This window comes from Urocitellus parryii, chromosome 11 (genome assembly GCF_045843805.1).
Source record: "Urocitellus parryii isolate mUroPar1 chromosome 11, mUroPar1.hap1, whole genome shotgun sequence".
Taxonomy (NCBI): domain Eukaryota; kingdom Metazoa; phylum Chordata; class Mammalia; order Rodentia; family Sciuridae; genus Urocitellus; species Urocitellus parryii.
Window position 1 is genome coordinate 98,038,554 of NC_135541.1, and position 22,718 is coordinate 98,061,271.

Sequence of the window (22,718 nt, forward strand, 5' to 3'; positions counted from 1 at the left end):
ACGTTGGTACAATCTTGTTTACTTAGTCAAGGAGAAGACATTTTAGATCAACTAAAAGAGGAGGCCTCTTGAGATAGTCAGAAAGGGGAAAAAGCCATCAGGGGAGAAGTTAAAACAGGATACTGCTACTAACACCTTTCTATCACCAGAGGGCATAAGTGTCCAACCAACAGCTCCACCTATGGAGACAACATATGCTGGGAGGCCCCAATCCCCGTAGTTGATAGATGGGATCCTGAGACAGGACCTCAAAGATTAGCACGCCCTGTATTTGAACAGGCAGGAGGGCAGCCAATTCACTATGCTTTAGATTTCAAAATAGTGAAGCATCTAAAAGAGGCTGTAACAACCTATGGTCCACAAGCACCCTTCACTGTAAGCATGGTCGAATCCATTACCAACTTGAACGTGACGCCAGCAGATTGGACTAGTATGTGTAAAGCTGTGCTAAATAGAGGACAATACCTGTTATGGAAGGTTACCAATGAGGAATTTTGCACGGAGAAGGCTAGGCAAAATGCACCAGCTGGTTATCCTCAGAGAAATCTAGATATGTTTTTAGGAAAGGTACCTTATGAGGGTCAGCAGCAACAAATTGTATATGATCCTGCCATATACTCACAAATAGCTGTAGATGCGGTTATAGCATGGAAGACTTTATAAGGACATGGAGATTTACAAGGTCAATTATCTAAGGTAAATACAAGGAGCAAATGAACCTTACGCTGAATATGTAGATAGACTTATTCAAACAGCTACCAGAGTTTTGGAGGATACAGAACAAGCAATGCCATTAATTAAGCAGCTAGCCTATGAACAAGCAAACAGATGGTGCAAGTAGGCCATTAGACCAGGGAAACATGGAGATTTAAACACATATATTAAATTATGTAGAGACATTAATGAACAAGGGCAAGTCTTGGCAGCTGCAGTACAATCGGCTTTAGATGCCAGGTCAAAAACATGCTAAAATTGTGAACAAACAGGACATTTTAAAAGGAATTGCCCCATAGGAGGAGGGTTTAACAAAACTAGGTATCAAAGGAGTAGAATACCTGGTATTTGCCAACGATGCCATACAGGGAGACATTGGGCTAATGAATGCTGTTCTCAAACCACCCTCAGAGAAAGTGCAGGACTGGACATCTGTGCCTCCGACAGAACAGTACTAACTCCAGAGATGGGAGTTCAAATCATTCCCAGAGGGGGAAAAGGGCCTCTTCCCCAAGGAACAGTAGGCTTATTATTGGGATGCTGTTCTTCTAATCTAAAAGGACTTAAATCCTGGGGTAATTGATCCCGATTATGAAGGTGAAATAAGTCCTGGGGTAATTGATCCCGATTATGAAGGTGAAATAAAAATTATAACCAGTTCTCCAAAGGGTATATCAGTAATTTCACCAGGAGTTAGAATAAACACAGTTATTAATAATACCCAGCCTACATGATAAATTTTCCAGTTGTACTGTAAAGTTTCCAGGGGATTAGGCTCCACAGGTGTAGATTGGGCTATGCTTTCTTTAAATTCAGATTTTCACCCCATGCTAAAATTAAATATTCAAGGACATGAATTTAATGGGCTACTGGATACAGGTGCAGACCTTAGCATCATCTCTCATCAAGAATGGCCAAAACATTGGTCGTTACAACAAGCCACTCAAATGCTTCGAGGCCTAGGAGTGGCAAATAATCCCCATATGAGTGTGATGGTATTAGATTGGAAGGATCCTGAAGGATGTAAGGAAACTATACAACCATATGTATTGGATCATCTTCCTATAAATTTATGGAGAGGAGATGTCCCATATCAATTAGGACTAACATTAACAAATAACATCAATTCAAATGCATCCACTATTATTGCTAGACAAGGTTTTAGGAAAGGAGAAGGATTGGAAGAAAAAGGACAAAGTATAGTGGCACCAATATAAATAGATCAAGAAATAGATAGATATGGATTGGGTTTTCAGGAGGGGTCACTGAGACAATAAATGTCAAATGGAAATCAGAAAGACCAGTATGGGTTCCTCAGTGGCCCCTGACTAAAGAAAAGATACAAGCAGCCCATGAACTAGTCAAACAACAATTTGCAGAGGGACATAGACAACCTTCTGTATCTCCCCATAATACTTCCATTTTTGTTATCAAAAAGAAATCTGGTAAATGGAGATTATTGCAAGATTTAAGAGCCATTAATAATGAGATGGTTATTATGGGACCTGCTCAATCGGGGATTCCCCAATTGTCTGCTTTGCCAAAAACCTGGTACATTTCAGTTATAGATATTAAAGATTGTTATTTTTTCAGTTCCAATTCATCCTTAGGGTAGTCCACGTTTTGCATTTACTATCCATGCACTGAATCATGAAGGTCCTGATCAGAGATGAATGGAAAGTACTCCCTCAAGGGATTACTAACAGCCCAACTATGTGTCAAATTTATGTTAACAAAGTAATCCAGCCACTTAGAAATCAAAATCCTGAACTACAAATATTTCACTATATGGATGATGTATTATTAGCACACAAAGATTAAAAACACATTGCTAGAATGTTATGTCACACTTACAAACTTATTAAAAAAATTATAATCTAGAGATAGCAATAGATAAAGTACAATTAAATTTTCCAATTAATTATTTTAGAGTTCTATTATCCTCATCCAAACCAAACTACAGCTTCTGCAATAGCTATCACTGAACTCCTTGCAGAACTTGCCTCAACTATGTATGACTTGTATGCATTGTGAACTATCTGTTGGTGCAGCAACTTGTGGTAGTTCCAGGGTTTTTTTGCTGATGGTGTCATTGGTGGTACAATTTTTCCAAAAGGAGCCATCAATTGGCTTGGTGTATCCTCCTCCCTTCTGCTTGTGATACTCTTTCAGCTAAAATTTGGGTGCCAACAGAGTGAGGCAAAGAACTTCACTCTCCAACTAGTACAAAGGCCTATCCACAGGTGTCGCTGTATGCTGGACCGGTAGTCAATGACGGGTAAGATCCAATTCCAATGGTACCAACCTAAGACAGGAGGTTGACGCCTTGAGGTCAGCTCATCCGATTACAGGTAAAGACCATATGTAGTATCGGACAACCTAAGAAAGGCACCGTCCCTAAGCCACATGTTTAATTAAACAGAGAGGGGGAGATGTTGAAAGCCACAGCCAAAGCAGCTCCAGCAAACTTCCAGCTGATTGGCTCACAGCGGCCCAGCAAATGATCTCATAAGAAGCCAGGCATAGTGGTGTACACCTGTAATCCCAGTGTATCAAGAGGATGTGGCAGGAGGATTGTGAGTTCAAAGCCAACCACAGCACTTAGCAAGGCCCAAAGCAATTTAGTGAGATCCTGTCTAAATAGAAAAAAGATTAAAAGGGCTGGAGATATGGCTTAGTGGTTGAGCATGAGCACCCATGTTCATTCCTTTTTAACAAAACAAACAAAAATCCTACCTGCCAAGAGCAACATAGAAGAAGAAAAGTTTTGGGGGCCCCAGTTTCAGAGGACTCAGCCCATAGATGGCAAACTCCATTGCTCTGTGCCTGAGATGATGCAGAATGTCTTAGTGGAGCAACTCAGAACATGGTCACCAGGAAGTGGAGAGAACTCAACACACCAGACACAAAATATAAACCAAAAGTCATGCACCCCAATGATTCACCTCCTCCAGTCACAACCTACCTGCCTTAAGTTACCACTCATTTAATCCCTACCAGTGAATTAATGCACTGATTAGGTTAAGGGTCTCATAACCCAATCATTTCAGCTCTAAAGTTTCTGGCATTATCTCACACTTGAGCTTTGGAGAACATTTCATATTTAATATTAGTAGACATTTTGAATTTTGAACACAGTATGTTTTCTGATTTGAAATTTAAGTGCAACATTTTTTTTAAAATTACTAAACAGTGATGATTAAATCATTGATTTGGGACAGAAAAAATCTTATTTACCCAAAATAAATTTAAAAGTAAAGACATGTCCAAAATAAATTTACTTTCAGAATTTCTTCTGTCAGCTTATTTTATAAACATCATTATAACTTCATTACTAATATAAAAGAGAAATTAAGCACTTTAAGTATTGGAGAGTAGGAAAAAAATAAATTACATCATATCACATGAATATAATACCAAGTTCATCATCTAGAGAATATTTGAAATTCTTATGACATCTTGAGTTTTATAAACACATTTTAATATATTACTATTATTTTAAACCAGTTAGTAGAAATACAAACAATGATAAATACAGATAGAGATTAAGAAATTCTTTTCCATTTCAGTATTCTTAATAGATACTCAAAATAATAAAGAATAATAAGTGGTACGTGCATTGTTAAATGTGGATTCAATATGTTTGAATACTTGTGACTTGAAAGAAGGAGTAAGAAAAGTTAACTCTAGGAAGATAATGCAGAAAATAAATAGATGAGATTGATTACAGCATCATACAATAGAAAATTATCTTCTATAAAATTTAGAATTAGCTATTTACCAAATTCAATAGGAAAAAAAAATCACTCTCTGTGGGAAGCAATCTTCTCCCTGAACATAAATCATTATCCAAATACCTTCACAGTGTCAAACAAATATTTTTGAAGGAAGATGAGAACTGATGGTGACTAAAAATACAGACAAACTCTCTGGGACCCTTCACTCTTAAAAATGTGAACAGGAGAGCAAAATTTAAAAAGTGAGATATTAGTAGTAAACTTAATTATCATGAAGTGAATTTAAGTGATACAGTGTTTCAATATCCATTTTAATTGATGGAAAGTTATCACGTGTCAAGAATAAATATAGAAATTACTAAAAACATTAGTAACTTTATCCAGATATATGTAAACAATAATAAATACATTGAATCCTTTAATTATCCTAATATTCAATTCTTCTGTATAATGGACATGTATAAAAACACTGAAGATTTTAGTAAATTTTTAATTACTCTAAAATGTCAGTACTTTAATAGCCATAGTACTTATGGCCTGATAGTCAATTGGGCTGAGAAGAATAGCCTCCTGTTGCAGTCACAGTGTCACATGAGTGGTCTTAGAAGTTATATTCCCAGGACAGAAAGCTATCAACATCAAAATTAAGATCAGCATTTGTAGCTTGATACCACAGAGCCAAATGCAGACATATAACTAAGCAACATAAACTTTAATGTATAGAATGCTTTGGGCTTATCCAATTTGTGGCATTTTACAGTCTCAATAGTATATGTTAATATACATCATAAAACCAATGCCTCCAAAAGTGAGTCAAAGAGAGGTAGGAGGGAGGCTGCTTTCTGCTGAACATTCTAGGAGAGAAAACTCAGTATTAGAATTCTTACAATTTCTGTACACTCTTGCTTAGTATGTTTTCTTATTCTGAATTGGCTCTTTTATTACTTATTATGAAAAAGTGGAATAACATAATTATTTACAAGTACAGGTGATATAATACTCTTTCTGTGAAAATTCTATTTGTTAAAGAGAAAACCTCCAGAGGCATCTATTTTAAGGATGGCAAAGTAAACAGAATAAAATTTTTAAACTTACTGACAATGTCAGTGTAGCTTATGAAGTCATAACAATGTGAGAAGAGCCATCTGATGAGGGCAGCATGCATGTAATGTTTGGTTAGCTTCTGTGATTCTTTCCAAGTTCTCCTCATACTGTAATATGTGTGTGGCAGAGTGCCACTCAAACTAAGTAGAATCATTCAACTGCTTCTAATATAAAGTAAAGAATATAGTGCTTGAATAGGCAGGATAGTTGCACATGAATTTTGATGTGGATGCCCAGTAAAACCATTTCTGATAACTTGCAGTAGAAAACTATCTAAAGAATCAATAAAGAAAAGATTATTTCTATAGAACATACAACTGTGTTTATAGAGCAATGATTTCTAACACAAGCACAGTTTTTCATTACTTTCATCAGTTCACTTGAGTTGATGGCTGCGAGAGACTTGGTAACCACTACAACCAAAATATGATGTGGAACACATATATGATCATAAATATAAATTATGTCTGGGTATACATATACCTGTGTACATGCTTTGAAATAACAATACTTTCTGAATAGAATTTCTGAGAAGGAAATAGCAACATGCCAGGAGTTGGGTAAAATCCTATGGATTTTTAAATATTGTTTGATCATACAAGTGGTTTTTGTTATCTTTTGTTTTTCTAATTAGTGAGTGGAATAATAGGTGAGAATTTTTGAAACAACAGGGAATTTGAATCTTCCCTCTCCCCACCCTCCCTTGTCTGTATTCTTTCCAGAGCCAAGAAACTACTGATCCTGGTCACTACTGATTGTTAGGAAAGCCTGTGGCACTGTGTGATTTTGACCTCTCTAACCATCAAGTAAAGATGTAAAGTAAAGTTGTAAGTAAAGTTGGCACTGTCCAATGTGAACCAGGTCTGGTCTCAGAGATTCCCAAGAACCAAGGCAAGACTCAAACAGAAAACTCCTCCAAGATTGATGGGCAGCACAACTTCCTCCTTCTGCCTTCATGTAAGAATGACAGGCTGCTCATGGATTCCCTTCATCTGGAGTCATCAAGCTGACTTGAATCCCAGTAAGGCAACAGAGAAAAATAACAATGGAATTTGGAAAGTCAAACCACCAAGAAGAGAAAAAAATTAATAAAGTAGAAAGACAGAGTAGCAAACATCATCTCAAATGAAAAGTAATGATTCATAAAAATATAAACCAATCACAATATTCAAAATACTTAAATGGTAAATTATTCCAATGAATTTATTGTCACGATTGACATTTAAGACCAGGAAAATAATTTAAGATGACCTGGTGAACATGTTCTGATTGATTACACCCATGTTTAGAGTTGCCAGATAAAATATTGAACATCTAATTACATATGACTTGGGATACCTTTGTGTTGAAAAGCTATTAATTCTTTGCCTGAATTTCAAATTTAATGTGATGATTGTATATTTATTTTCTTTATCAGGTAATCCTACATGAAATAGAATTCTAATTTAGTGTACCTTTTTAAACTCAATATACCTTTTAAAGGACCAAGGGATTGAAGTCAAAAAGCCCAATTTTGAATGTTGGCAGTGTTTACATTCATCTGTGTGTCCTTGGATAAGTTGCTTAATTTCACTGAGCTTCACTTAACTGTTATAAAAATGGTGACAGTATTACTTGCCCTACATTTCTAGGCTGTTATGCTGATCAGTGAGATTAAATGCAAGAATACCCTAGAAAACAATTTCTTGCAAATGAGGTTGTTAGTAAGAAGAATCGTGCTCTTTGAGTGTTTGTAGTTTTGGGGTTAAAAGCCAGTAACAATTCCAGAAGGAATCTGGAAGAACCCAGTAAATGCAGAAATCAAGTGGTCCTCTAATTATGGTGGTTCAGCTTACAATTTTTTTACTTTACCATTTTACAAAAGAAATACACATTCAGTATAAACTGTACTTTAAATTTCCATTTTTATTGATGTAATTTTTGTATCTATTTTTGAGGTATGTATGTGTACCTATTGATGTTTTGATTCAAGTATACATTGGATAGAGATTGATTTAGATAATTAGCATATCATATACATAATTTTTCATTATTTATATATGGTGAGTATATTCAAAGTTGTGTCTTTTAACTGGTTTGAGATATATAATTCATTATCATTAGTTATAGTAAATGTTCAATATCAGTAATCATCAGTGAAATACAAGTAAGGAAAGCAATGAGAAACTACATCACCCCTGTGAAAATGGTTACTACAAAAGACAAAACAAAAACAAAAACAAAAACAACAAAAAAATCACAAATCTTATTTTGTCACAAACTCTCCTAAGTCATGAAATGAGCCCGGTGTCTCAAGAGTACTCAAAGTGGAGGTGGTAATGGCATTGCAATTCTTCACATTCTGAGTTCTCTAGTGCTGCCAGGAGTCTGCTTGAGTAACCTGAGAAGCTATACCATGTTGTCCATGATGTCAGTGATATTTCATGTGCATTTCTCTATAGATAGCAGAGGCAGGAGCAGCTCCGTGCTCTCCCTCCTCCATCTTGTTTGGTTGGTGCTGGGCTGACAGTGGGACACTTTAAGCACATAGCATGTAAAAAAACAACATCAGTGTCACTGTGTATTCTCCAGCATTAGACCCGGAGTAACCATCTATGGAGATAAAAATGAAGAAGGACTCATCTGTGTTGTCAAATAGCCACTTCTGCTCACATAGAAGCAACTTCACATCCATTCCACAGCCATTTCCACTGCTGGAGTCCCTCCAATTTCCAATAACCAAGGAAATCTCTGCTGAAGGGTGAGATTTGGGAATCTCACTTTAAAATCAGCAGCATTAACCATGTTTTACAACTATTTCTTCTGTCCAGTTTGCTCATAATTTACTCATGCTCTAAAAAATATTAAACTGTACTTCAACTTTTCTCTAATTATATTTATATATAAATCCCTGAGAAGATACGTGTCCACTTGAAATTTGCTTTTATAGTTAGTAAACATCCTGTGTGCAAGCAGAGACCCCCAAGCCTGCGCCCTCTGTGTTGTCACATGTTAGGAGAATAGTAGACCAGGCCACCTTTTCTAAAAGCAGGGTAGGGTGGGGTGCACAGGACCTGGTGGTGCCTGATGCTCACTCATACTTGGGGACTCTGAGGTCCTGACCTATATGGTATCAGGGCCACCATAATGCTTCTTAGGAACCCCATTTTTTTGCTTTATTTAGACTTCAGGAGAGCTGGTGCCAAAGATGAGCAAGGAGTTTAAACAAATTGGGAGAATAAAACAGGCCAAGAAGGAAAAAGAACAGGGGAAGAAAAGAGAAAGTGAAGAGGATTTCAGGGAAGGAATGTAGAAGCTGGGGGGAACACTGTGGTAGGTCACTACTCATCAGCCCGTGTCCCCCAGGATGATAATAAATGGAGGAAAGACCATCTGGAACTATATGCAGATGCTAAAAGCAATAAAAACACATGCAAATGATGTCAGCTGGACTGTCAGGGAGATGAGGGGATAGTTTTCTCCATCTCAGGGACCAGACAATCATATCTCTGTGTATCCCATATTCAGAAAGAGGTTAATCTAACAATGTTGCCTAAGAATTGACTGGCCCACCTGAGCCCCACCAACCTCCTGAGGGTGAACTAGGGGATGATAACAAGCCCATGTGACCTCCCACTTGCCTTCCTCACCTTCCTCATAGGGACACTACCAATCTGAGGAGCATGGGCAGGAGGATTCCACTGAGGATATCTGTCTTTTTGCTCCCACAGATTCCTAAATTGAGAGAGGAATGAGTCCAAAGACCAATTGCTGAAAAACATCCAGGCTTTATTTTGTGACCTCTTGCACTGCCTCCCCAAGCCTGGGCAGTGCTGTCCTGCAGTCCACTCCAAAGAGACTAAAAAACAAGGGGAATTACTTCCTCCTATGAGAGGAAGAGGGAAGAAACATTGTCCTTGAAGAATAACAACTTTGCTACCAAATATGCTTCCACACAGCCAGACTGAGAAGTGCTGGGCACCAGTCTAGAAGCCATTTTGACCCCACCTGACAACATCAAAGAGAAGGATATACCAGGCAGCCTGGAAGTGATTTGATTCTGGAGACAGGGACAGATTGCACAAGGCTCTTCACTGACTCTATCTGCACTTGGCTCCTTTGAGTATCAGTCACGTGATTCTGGAGACAGGGACAGATTGCACAAGGCTCTTCACTGACTCTATCTGCACTTGGCTCCTTTGAGTATCAGTCACGTTCTTCTGTCCCTAACCTACACCACAGCTAAGAACTGTCAGAGCTCTCTGAGCATGTATCGTTCTCTTCACTTCACGATGCCCACCAGATAATGACTGCTACCACCTTACAAGGAAAGTGGCAGGCTCAACTTCAAGTCTGTCAAAGAAACTGTTGGGTGGGGTTTGCTGGTTTCATGGATTTTCTAAATGCACCTATCTTCAGAGCTATTCTGTGGGCACTGGCATTATTGTTGGCCACGCCCCATGCTGGTCAGGCATATCTTGTGCATCTGGACAAGGCTAGAACAAACAGATGGAGAATCCCCATGTCACACACCTCGCATTAACCTAGGAAATAAAGAAACCACCTGTCACACCATTGATAGTCATTCCATCACTGGGGACTCTGACAATGGGTTGTGGTGAGGTAGAGGGCTGGGCAGTACCAGGAATGTGCATTTCTGGTCAGGTAGCAAAACAGAGCCACAGCATGTCTGAGTGGGTCTCCGTACCATTCCCAGTGCCCATGCCCCATGTTGCTTGACAGGCAGGATTATTGGACAATCTGCTGGCAGCCGGATGCCAAATCAGCCAGAGGAGAAGCTGCCTAACATTGGCTGTTCCAATGATAATTAGACATTCTTACAAAGTTGGAGCCTTTTTGTGGGAATTCAGGATGGGTGTTCAGGAAGAGCAACCTCTAAGTCAGTGAGAGGAGAAGCTGCAGTTCTCAACACAGGCTGAATTGTAGTTTCCTGGCTACTCAAACACTGATGTTCAGCTCCCCCAGACCAACACAGCAACAGTATCTGCAATAGGGATAAGGGTGGAAAATGTTGACAAGCTGCCAGGTGGTCCTCAGGATACCCATTATCGAGAACCATGATTTAGAGGCCATTTGGCACTGTCTGGTTGGCCCTCAGATGATGAGGGAGGGGCTTGTGGGAAGATAGGTGAAGCTATGGATTCCATAGACATGGTATGAAGATGCCACAATTCCAGGGATACAGTACATCTCCAAAGATAATGGAGGTCTTTAGCAGCCCTGTTCTCCAAAGACATGTGGCCAACATCTACTTCTAAGCCATAGGGGTATTCCACAACCAACAAACATCAGTAGCTCTAAAGGTTGGTCCAGGATTCTTTAGCATTCATCCTGGTGCCTTTCTGGGATTTAGAAGAAATGTTCTAAACTCTGACTTTTGCAACATGGTACTGTTATTTCACCAGTCTCTCCATCAGCCTGGGTGCAGTCTTATTATCTGTTAAATAGTGAAGGGATACTGTGAAAACTTTGATAAGTTCAAAACCCAAAAGTGCCAGTAGGAAGCAGCAAGGAGAACCACTTGCCAGCCCCTGCATGCATCATGAGACAGACAGATACATGTCAGCATGAATCCAGTGTTCTTGTAAAGAGCTTTCAAACAGTGTACAATAGTTTAAATCCATGGTCAGCAGTATTTAAATTAACATTTAAATAAAATGCATGTATGACAGATACCTTAAAATCCACTAAGAATTTCTCAGTGCTTTGGAGATAAAAATATTGACAGAAAATTCCACTGAAAGCTCAGGGCCCAGGCAAATAACATCTGTGTCCTGCCAAAGACCTCACACCCTGGAAATTTTATAAAGCTGGCATTAGGATGAACTGAACATCAGGAACAATCATCAAAGGAAAAATAAAAGTAAACTCCACTTAATCCTGGAAGAGAGGGCTGCCCTGAAAGTGGCAAATACTCCTAGAAATTTGCCATAAACAACTTACTTAGTACTCAACTCTAACAACCTGTTTCTAAAAATCACCCTCCTGCTCATTTCAGAAACTTCATCTCTCTGGTTTTCTCATAATTTTTGCATTATGAGAAAACCATTTTAAGTATATACAGATTTGACTTTTCTAAGGGAATATGACTTAATTTTTTATTTCTACTAATCACTTTTTAAACTTACCCCTCTTATTAAAACGCAATTTTTTTCTTATAACTAGTTAAAGATTTCCTAAGTGTGGTGTATCCAAAGTCTCTGTTTAAAATGAATCTAGCAAGAAATGCATGTTTATTTATGTATTATTTCATAATAATTTGACAATGATTTTTTATTATTACTGTATGGCCAATAGAGATTTAAAATAAGATACACTGAAATCTGAACTGTTTCACTTGATCATTTTACTGTAAAAGTCAAAGCTTCCATTAAATAAAAACAAATATGCCACATCAGCTAATCAAATTAATAGGAAAATATAGTGAAAATGTGCACCTACAATTAGATGGAAAAGGTAAAAGCCAAAACCAATGGCAAAGTGACAGAGAATCCCGTGGGTTTTGTGTGTATTCATTCAGCCACCACAAATATTTTAATCCAAGGGTCTTGGAGAACATGTGTTTAAATTTCTTTAAATACAAAGAGCCACATCACCTGTAAAATGCTGCAGATTGGTGAATAATGATTAAAAATACAAAATAATGTAAAAAAACTGCCCTTTGATATATATTTTTTAAATTTCTTAATTGAGGTTCTCTAAATGGAGTTTGGAGAATGGGTGTTAGACAAATCAGTTTGTGTCATTCCCAGTTAGGAACAGCTTCATCACCTCCTAGGTTCTGGGAAGAGGACTATTAGGAGAGGCTGTGCGGCACTGCCTGAGTGTACTGCAAGAGCTCTGTGCATCCTCTGTGCACCCATCCTGGGGCCCCCTCCCCTGTGAATCTCCCCTCCCCTGTGTGTCTCAACTTCTTCCGTGGTGACCCCACCCATCTCCTATCTGGGGCTCTGCACCATGTCCACAGCTGCTAGCCTGACACAGGCCCTCTGCTCAACAGACCCCCTCACATTCTTTTCCTTCAGTGTGGTGCCTACCTTTCCTTCTGTGCCTCTGTCTGGTGCTTCCTCTCTGCCTCTTCTGCTTTCCTCATTTCTTCCTTGGCATTCTTCTACTGCCACTTGGGGATCTGCAGGTGGGTGACACCTTGGTGCTGCCCTTGAGGGCTAACCAGTCCCCCTGGAAGGTGGGGGCCTGCACCTTGCTGATGTGGATGCTGAGTACTACCACACCTGGCCACTCACTTCTCTGAAACAGGAGCTTCAGGGGCAAGAGGCTGGCCTTCCACTTGGCAGAGGCTGACCCCTGGGATCCTGGCAGGTAGGGAGTTGGGGTGCTGACTCTTGGAACCTCCTCTCTGGGGGCCATCAGTATCTCATAAGTCTGCTTTTGTTGTTCAGTGCCTTCCTCCTCATCCCTCTCTTGGGCAAGGGTGTCCTGGTTCCCCCATAGCTGCTAGGATTTCCTTAATGCCTGCTGCCTTTTTCCCAACAGGAAAGGTTGTCAGGAAACACAGTTTGGCAGATGGTGGCCACAATTTGACTGTAAATGCTTATGGTTATCCAGGCCATATAGTAAATGATGCTTCCAACTTCCAGGACCCAGCTGGAGTGCAAGGTGAGCATGCACCACACAAACTCACTGAACCTCTGCAAGCATTTTTGGAGGATGCAGGTTTCAGAACTGCCTCAGAGGCCAGCAGCAGCTCTAGCCTGTACTTTTCCACAAACTGTTCCGGGGACGGTTGTGCGCAGCCTCCACTCAGCCTATGTAAGTGGCTCACTTCTGGGGAGACATCCCGCGATAGGTGTCCCTTCCATGTACATCTGCCCCTGCATGAGGACTCTGATACACTCTGTTTAGCCCTGCATGGTGACTTTCATCATGGCAGTGAAGCTGAACACATTCCATCTTTCAAATTCAAGACCAGAGAAATAGTTCAACAGGTAGTTGGTGATGGTGGGGTGTCCTGCAGGCACAGTTGTGATTGGATCCATGTTCTCCTTGTTGTCTTGCGAGTTGAGGTCATATGGGGGCACTCTGCTAAGACCACCACAGTATCCAAAAAGCAACAACAAAAGGGCCCATCAAAAACTGCAGTTGGTTCCCTGAACCTCCTCATTCTGTGGACCCCACTGCACCAATGCCTGCATGAGCCCCACATCCTTGGCACAGCCAGTGCACAGGAAGATGGCCTCCTCCAGGACGTCCTCCAGGGTGCTGTCCATCCTCACCATACTGCATTTCTCCTCACCTACAGGAAGATAGAAGGAATCATCAGAAGCGATTCTTTGGGTGTCTGCCACAGTATTCTTTTCTTCACATTTTAGCTTGTCTGAAATTGGGATGTATCTCATTGCAACAAACCAGTTGATAGTTATAGAATTATCCCAGCTTGTGCACATGGGAATTATAGCTTATAGTGGTATCCTCTTAACTGGCCTGCATATCATTAATATCAAAAATGTAAGGTTTGATTGGCATTGTAAAAATGGCTTCAAAAATATTACCCTATGACTCGAGTTTATCATATATGTAAAAGGCGTGGAAACAGAGCCTCAGGGTAGAAATTTGATATTAGTGAAGCACAAACTCATTGTTAGGAGAACTGATCACCATTTCATATTTTTTTGAGTAGCACTCACAAAATATTTTGAGACCTAACATAGGAAGATACGCACAAATAGATGAAGTTGAACTACATTTTTGTCAGTGAGGCATTGCAAAGATTACCTATCACATGCCAATCAATGAAGTTGAATGCAAAGAAAATTACTGTCTTATGTGTGAGTCAGTGCAAGAAAGTTCAGAGGAGAAATGTCTGAATGACTGTCTTGATCTAATCAGTGAATTAGTTGAGTGGTTACTGGAGGCAGGTGGGGTGGGGCTGGAGGAAGTTGTTCATTGGAGGCATGGCTATTGGGTATATATTTTGTATCTGGAGAACAGATTTTCTCACTTTATCTGCTTCCTATTCATCATATAAGCTGCATCCCTATGCCACATTCTTTATCCATTGATAATTAAATTTATGTCTAATTACACTTGGGTATTTATATTATTATATATGCTTTATATTAATGTAACTATGTATAGAACTAAATTTAGGAATAGTATAGGGTTACAAATAGGGTTAGGGAATAAATATATATTAAAAACATGAATATTCATATAATGTATATGTGAAAATGTATATGAAAATATATATGTTTTAAAATAGGCAAGGGTTTAATTTGAATCATAAATAAACATTTTTTTTAAATTTATTTTTAGGGTTTTTTTAAGGTGGGCACAATATCTTTATTTTATATTTATGTGGTACTGAGGATCAAACACAGAACTTAGTGCATGCCAAGTGAGCACTCTACCACTGAGACACAACCCCAGCCCTAAATACACATATTTAATTTGCAAATGCAGATATAAATTACACATAAACATATTGATTTGTATGCAAATATGCCATTGAAAATTGAATATATAAGTCAAAATACACATAAACAAATTACTACATACACATTTATGTAAAATTAAGTATAGAGATAATTTGAGAGTTAGTATTAAATTATGGATTGGGTTAAAGTTAGAGAATGAATATGTAAATCAAAAACAAAAATATAAATACACATGAAAATATATGTAAGTGTACCTTTTTGAAATGGGGAAGGGTTTAATGGGAGACATAAATACACACTTTTTGAATTGTAAACACAGATAAATATGTATTAATATGTAATAATACTTATGAAATGAACATGTCTAATTAACATGAATATTCATATTATATATATGATGCTACATTAATATGTTTAGGTATATTAATAAATTTAGGGTTTTTATTGTTTTTTAGGGTTAGGGTTAGAAATTAATATGTATATTGAAAAACAGGAATATTCATAAGAGTGTACATGAGTATATATATATGGCAATATATATCAGTATATATGGGTTTGGTTTTCTTGGGGGGTGTTACCAGGGATTGAACTCAGGGGCACCCCTGACCACCAAGCCACATCCCTAGCCCTATGTCATGTTTTATTTAGAGAGTCTTGTTGAGTTGCTTATTGCCTTGCTTTGCTCAGATCATCCTGAGACTCCAGAGCAACTGGGATTACAGATGTCTGCCACTATGCCCCTGGTATATGTTTAGAAATAGGAAAGTGAGTCTTATAAATACACCTTTTAAAATTTCTATTTTACAGATAGATTTTATAAATGCATATACAATAATATATATGGAAATATACCATTGATAATCAAATATCTAAGTCAAAATACACATACACATTCATATTACTGCACATATATTTATGTAAAATTAGGTTTAGGTATAAGGGTGTTGTGAGAGTTATTATTAAATTATGGCTTGGGTTAGTGTTGATGTTTGGTAATGAATAAGTTTAAAACATGAATATTCATGAGCATGTATTTGTGTAAATATCTATGAAAATATATATAAATACATATTTCACTTTGAAATAGTGAAGGGTTTAATGTGACTTGTATGAATATTCTTTTTTTTTATTTTGCAAATGCAGAGAAATAATATATATTAATACAAAAATATTCAAATATACCATTGATAATTGAATATATATGTCAAAATACACACAAACATTCATGTAAATACATAAGCTTTTTTGTAAAGTTAGGTTTATTTATAAGAGGTATGCATAGGATTAGTATTAAATTATGGCAAGGGATAGCATTATCACTAGGGAATATATCAAAAACCATAAATATTTCTAAGAATGTACATGTAAAAATACATATGAAAATATATTTTTGAAATAGGAAAGACTTTAATGTGAGACATATTCATACACACTTTTAAATTTGTGAATGCACAAATAAATATGTATATATGATAAATATGCAAATATATTTTTGATAATTAAATACATATGTCTCATTATACATGTATATTCATGATTTTATGTATGCTTCTATATTAATGTAGATTCAGGTATAAGGTTATATTTAGGCATAGTGTTAAATTTTGTGTAGGGTAAGGGTTAGGGTTAGTGAAAAAAATGCACATGGAAAACCAAGAATACTCATTAGAATAACTCATGAATATATGTATGAAAATATAAATATATAAATATATAAATATATATATAAATATATATATATATATATATGTTTTGAACTAGGAAAGGTTTTATTTTTTATTTATGATTTAAATAATTTCTTTAGTTGCTGATAGAACGTTATTTTACTTATTTATATGCAGTGCTGAGTATCGAACCCAGTGCCTCACACATACCAGTAAAGTGCACTACCACTGAGTCAAAGCCCCAGCCTAAGATTTTAATGTGACACATATGAATACAGATTTTTAAAATAGGACTGCACAGATTAATTATATATATGAATATATACTTATACATATTTAAATATACGATTGATAATTGTGTACATAACTATATAAAAATGAATATTAAAATTAATATATATATGTATTTATTTTAAGGTAGGTTTAGGTATACAAGTAAATATAGGAATAGTATCAATTTCAAATTTTTGTGTACATTTAGGTTTATCTTTAGGGAATAAATATATTTGTTTTATTTTATTTTATTTTTTTTATTATTAGTTGCTCAAAACATTACAAAGCTCTTGACATATCATATTTCATACATTTGATTCAAGTGGGTTATGAACTCCCAATTTTCCCCCGTATATAGATTGCAGAATCATATCAGTTACACATCCACGTTTTTACATACTGCCATACTAGTGTCTGTTGTATTCTGCTGCCTTTCCTATCCTCTAGTATCCCCCCCCCGTCCCCTCCCCTCCCATCTTCTCTCTCTACCCCATCTACTGTACTTCATTTCTCTTCCTTCTTTTTTTTTTCCTATCCCTTCACTTTCTCTTATATGTAATTTTGTATAACGATGAGGGTCTCCTTCCATTTCCATGCAATTCCCCTTCTCTCTCCCATTTCCTCCCACCTCTCTTCCTCCCTCCTCTGTTTTGAGTTGCCCTGCTTATATCAAAGAAGACATTTGGCATTTGTTTTTTAGGGATTGGCTAGCTTCACTTAGCATATTCTGCTCTAATGCCATCCATGTCCCTGCAAATGCCATGATTTTGTTATTTTTTAGTGCAGATTAATACTCCATTATGTATAAATGCCACATTTTTTATCCATTCATCTATTTAAGGGCATCTAGGTTGGTTCCACAGTCTAGCTATTGTAAATTGTACTGCTATGAACATCGATGTAGCAGTATCCCTATTCTATGATCTTTTAAGGTCTTTAGGGAATAGTCCATGTAGGGGGATAGCTGGGTCAAATGGTGGCTCCATTCCCAGATTTCCAAGGAATCTCCATATTGCTTTCCAAATTGGCCACACCAATTTGCAGTCCCACCAGCAATGTACAAGTGTACCCTTTTCCCCACATCCTCGCCAGCACTTGTTGCTATTTGACTTCATAATGGCTGCCAATCTTACTGGAATGAGATGGTATCTTAGGGTGGTTTTGTTTTGCATTTCTCTGACTGCTAGAGATAGTGAGCATTTTTTCAAGTACTTGTTGATTGTTTGTATGTCCTCCTCTGAGAAGTGTCTGTCCAGGTCCTTGGCCCATTTGTTGATTGGGTTATTTGTTTTCTTATTGTTTAATTTTTTGAGTTCTTTGTATACTCTGGATATTAGGGCTCTATCTGAAGTGTGAGGAGTAAAAATTTGTTCCCAGTATGTAGGCTCCCAACTTACTTCTATTATTGTTTCTCTTGCTGAGAAAAAAACTTTTTAGTTTGAGTGAGTCCCATTTTTTGATTCTTGTTTTTAACTCTTGTGCTCTGGGTGTCCTATTAAGAAATTTGGAGCCCAAAACCACAGTATGTAGATCAAAGCCAACTTTTTCTTCTATAAGACGCAGAGTCTCTGTTTTGATATCAAGCTCCTTGATCCATTTTGAGTTAACTTTTGTGCATGGTGAGAGAAAGGGATTCAGATTCATTTTGTGGCATATGTATTTCCAGTTTTTCCAGCACTATTTGTTGAAGATGCTGTCTTTTCTCCATTGCATGCTTTTAGCACCTTTGTCAAATATAAGATAGTTGTAATTTTGTGGATTGGTCTCTGTGTCCTCTATTCTGTACAATTGGTCCACCTGCCTGTTTTGGTACCAGTATCATGCTGATTTTGTTACTATTGCTCCGTAGTATAGTTTGAAGTCTGGTATCGCTATACCGCCTGATTCACTCCTCCTGCTTAGAATTGCTTTTGCCTTTCTGGGTCTCTTATTTTTCCATATGAATTTCATTATTGTTTTATCTATTTCTACAAGAAATGTTGTTGGGTTTTTGATTGGCATTGCATTAAACCTATAGAGAACTTTTGGTAAAATCTCCATTTTGATGTTAGTTTTTCCTATCCATGAACAGGGTATATTTTTCCATCTTCGAAGATCTTCTTCTATTTCTCTCTTTAGGGTTCTGTAGTTTTCATTGTATAAATCTTTCACCTCTTCTGTTAGGTTGATTCCCAAGTATTTTATTTTATTTTATTTTTATTTTTTTGAGGATATTGTGAATGCGGTGGTTGTCCTCATTTCCATTTCAGAAGGTTTGTGGCTGATATACAGGAATGCCTTTGGCTTATGCGTGTTCAATTTATATCTTGTCACTTTGCTGAATTCATTTATTAGCTCTAGTAGTTTCTTTGTAGACTCTTTTGGGTTTGCTAGGTTTAGAATAATGTCTCTGCAAATAGTGATAATATAAGTTCTTCTTTTCCTATCTTTATGCCTTTAATTTCTTTCATCTGTCTAATTGCTCTGGCCAGTATTTCGAGAACTATATTGAATAGAAGTAGTGAGAGAAGGGTTAATATGAGACATAAATACAAAATTTTAATATCCAAATGCAAAAATAATTTTATATATGAATATGTAATAACACTTCTGAAAATATAACATTGATAAATATGTATGTAAGTATAAATAACATATGAGTATAAATAAAAGTATATTTGCTTTTATCTGAATGTAGGGTAGTTATAGGGGTAAAACTATGGTTAGTACTAAATTTTGTATATAGTTAGGGCTAGGGAATGAATATGTGTATTTAAAAATGTGAATATTTTAAGAATGTACATGTGTAATTTTGACAGTTTGAAATTTGGAAGGGTTTAATGTGAGATGTAGGAAGACACATTATCACATATATTTATGTGATATATACATATTTATAATAAAATCAAAACTTGATTTTTTTCTGTAGTTTATCTATTTTCTATTGGATTGATTTCTGATCTTTATGATTTCTTTGTCCTATTTACTTTGGGTTTTATTTGCTTGTCTTTTTCTAGATTCTTAAGATAGAAATTAAGATCATTGGTTTTAAACTGTCTTCTTTGATATCGGCATGAAGTTATATATTTTCCTTGTCAGTACCACTTTGGCTGCAAATTTTAGCATATATTCCTTTCATTGACATTAAGTTTGAAGAATTTGCCACTTACTTTTGTGATTTTATTCTTTCATTTGTATTATTTAAGAGGATATTAGGTGTCTTTCTAGTATATGGGAATTTCATACATACCTATTATTAACTATAACATAATTTTGTGTTCATGGAGCATAATTAGTATTTTAAAAATTTGTTGAGTTTATTAGGGAATGGAAATGGTAACAGCCCTGATTTTGGTCATTGCACATTGTATAAATGTACTAATTTATCATTTTTTGCCCCATGAATAATCATAAAATAGTATCTATTGACTTAAAAATGCAAAGTTGGTGAATCTTCCCTGATTGTTTGGTTGAATTCTTAACCTTTCTCACTGACTACACACCAAGGGGAGAAAATCTAGGTTCAAGTATTATAACAATGTGAAACTTGCAAGACAAAAGCTATAGAACCATGCATGACAGTTATACCATATTCCATGAACAAAATGTGCATGTTTGTATGCAGATTCAGGGCTATTTCTCAAAGCACCAGATGGTGGGTTTTCTGGGCATATCTTTCTTTGTCCATCCTGGTAGTATTTCAGCATGATTTCTTTCTTTTCCTCACAGCACAGATTATAAGGAATGAAAATTTAGGAAAAAAAGAGATGCTCAGTAACATAAGGAATAGGAAGATGCGATTTTTGCTGTTTGAATCAAAGGTAAAGCTAGTTATATTAAAATTTTAAATAGTTGTTTGAGCTGGGGATTGAATCCAGGGCTTGTGCTTGCAAGGTAAGCACTCTATGAACTTATTGACATAAGTTAATAGCTCAGTTGGCAGGAGATCAAGGCTCCACTCAATGGGTGGCAGGGAAATAAGTTTTAAGGTGCTAATGAAAAAAAAATATTTGATTGTTTCAAGTACAAAGCTCTTATTTTCAAGTTAATTGTTGGTGTATAGTGAATAATCTTGAGTTTTCTTTTTCTGTTTTCATTGAGCTATGGTTTGTTTTATTTCATTAGGAAACCACAGTACTGGAGGTGTCTCAGTCTAGTAACCTCCAAATTAATTTTCTAAAACAGTTTGAAGTACAAGTTTTTTTTTTCCATTTTTCCTGATTTCAGAACTAGATTACAAGACTTGTTGAAGGAGCCAGTGATGGAGAAAAATGCAGAATTGTAATTTCAGGTCAGAAAATTGTAATTTCATGAGGTGGTTGGACTTAGTTCTGGAAGGACTGCCATTGTATTGAGGGGGGAGATCACTATAATTATTAGAATTGTGGAGGCTTTTGGAAGAAATGGAGCCCCTGTCAGATTTTCAAGAACACAACACATCTTCTTTTCTTTATTCTTTATCTTTTTCTCTCCTCCTGTTTCTCTTTTCTTCTTCCCTCTTTTTCTTCTTCTCTTCCTCCTCCTCCTTCTTCTCCACATTCTTTAATTTCACCATTAGAAACAGCATATTATTTCATAACCCTAACCCTAACTCTATGATGAATTCTCTGTAAATTCTGAAGGTCTTAGATTAGCAGGCCAACAGATACTATTATGTATTTTAAGTGCTACAATAGGTATCTGTCCTCTTTTCTTTTCTGGCTCCCTTTATGGACTTTCATTCTATTTTCCTCACAGGATTCTCCATGGATTTTATTTGAATTAGAAAAAATTGGAAGACAGTGATAGTCATATATGACTGAGGCTTTCCCTATTCCTTTCTTTTCATTTTTTTCTTTTCTCTTTCAATTTCCTGGTGCTGGGGATTGAACCCAGGGCCTTGTGCTTGCAAGGTAAGCACTTTATGAACTGAAATATATGAACTGCACCAGCTCCCCACCCCTTTTTTATTTCTTACAGAATGAACTGTGTTTCTGCCACACACATGGAAAGAATATACTTATAAAAATTATATACTGTAGAATCTGCCTCAAGGATATTTTGCTGTCACCTTATACTTATTTATTTCAGTTGTATATGGACTCAATGCCTTTGTTTTATGTGGTGCTAGGATAACACCCAGTGCCTCACACTTGCAAGGCAAATTCTCTACCACTCAGCTACAACTCCAGCTTTTGCTGTTGCCTTTTTTAAAATTATTAATTCAAACAACTATTTTAAATTATTTCTATAATCATAAATGGGGAAATACAATAGCTTTCAAAAGTTTTATCGAAAAGTAGCTGGGGATTGTATCCACCAGTCTCAGTCTTACAAGAGGTAATATTTTGCTATTGTCATCGTAAAGTTGCTTCATAGTAAGCTGACTTACTAAGTAGAAATATTTGAGTTGTCCTGTGATAATTGATTACTTTATCAAGGCTACCAGCCCTTGAAGATCAGAAATAGAGGAAGTAAATATGCAGGCTGCTGCAATAAACTCAGACTCAGAAAAAAAGAGGGCATTTAACTATTGTCGCACTTAAAATACATAATAGTATCTTTTAACCAGCAAAATATGTCCTTGCCTGTGAAATTGTACAGACACAACCTTACCATTGGCTGAACTATATTTAGATTCAGTAATGGGTCTGAGGAGTTTCCAACCATTTAGCGAAATCTGCCAGAAAAATTCTTCTGTATTTCAAAGCCAAAATCATTCATGCAAATACTTAAAACACTCAAGTGTAAAGCACAGGTTGACTACATACCTTCCCAAGGGAGTGGCCATGTCTCTACACAGGAAGGTCTATTGAAGGATTTTTTTGTTGTTGTTGCTGCTGGTAATGGTGGTGGTTTTGTGATAATGATTA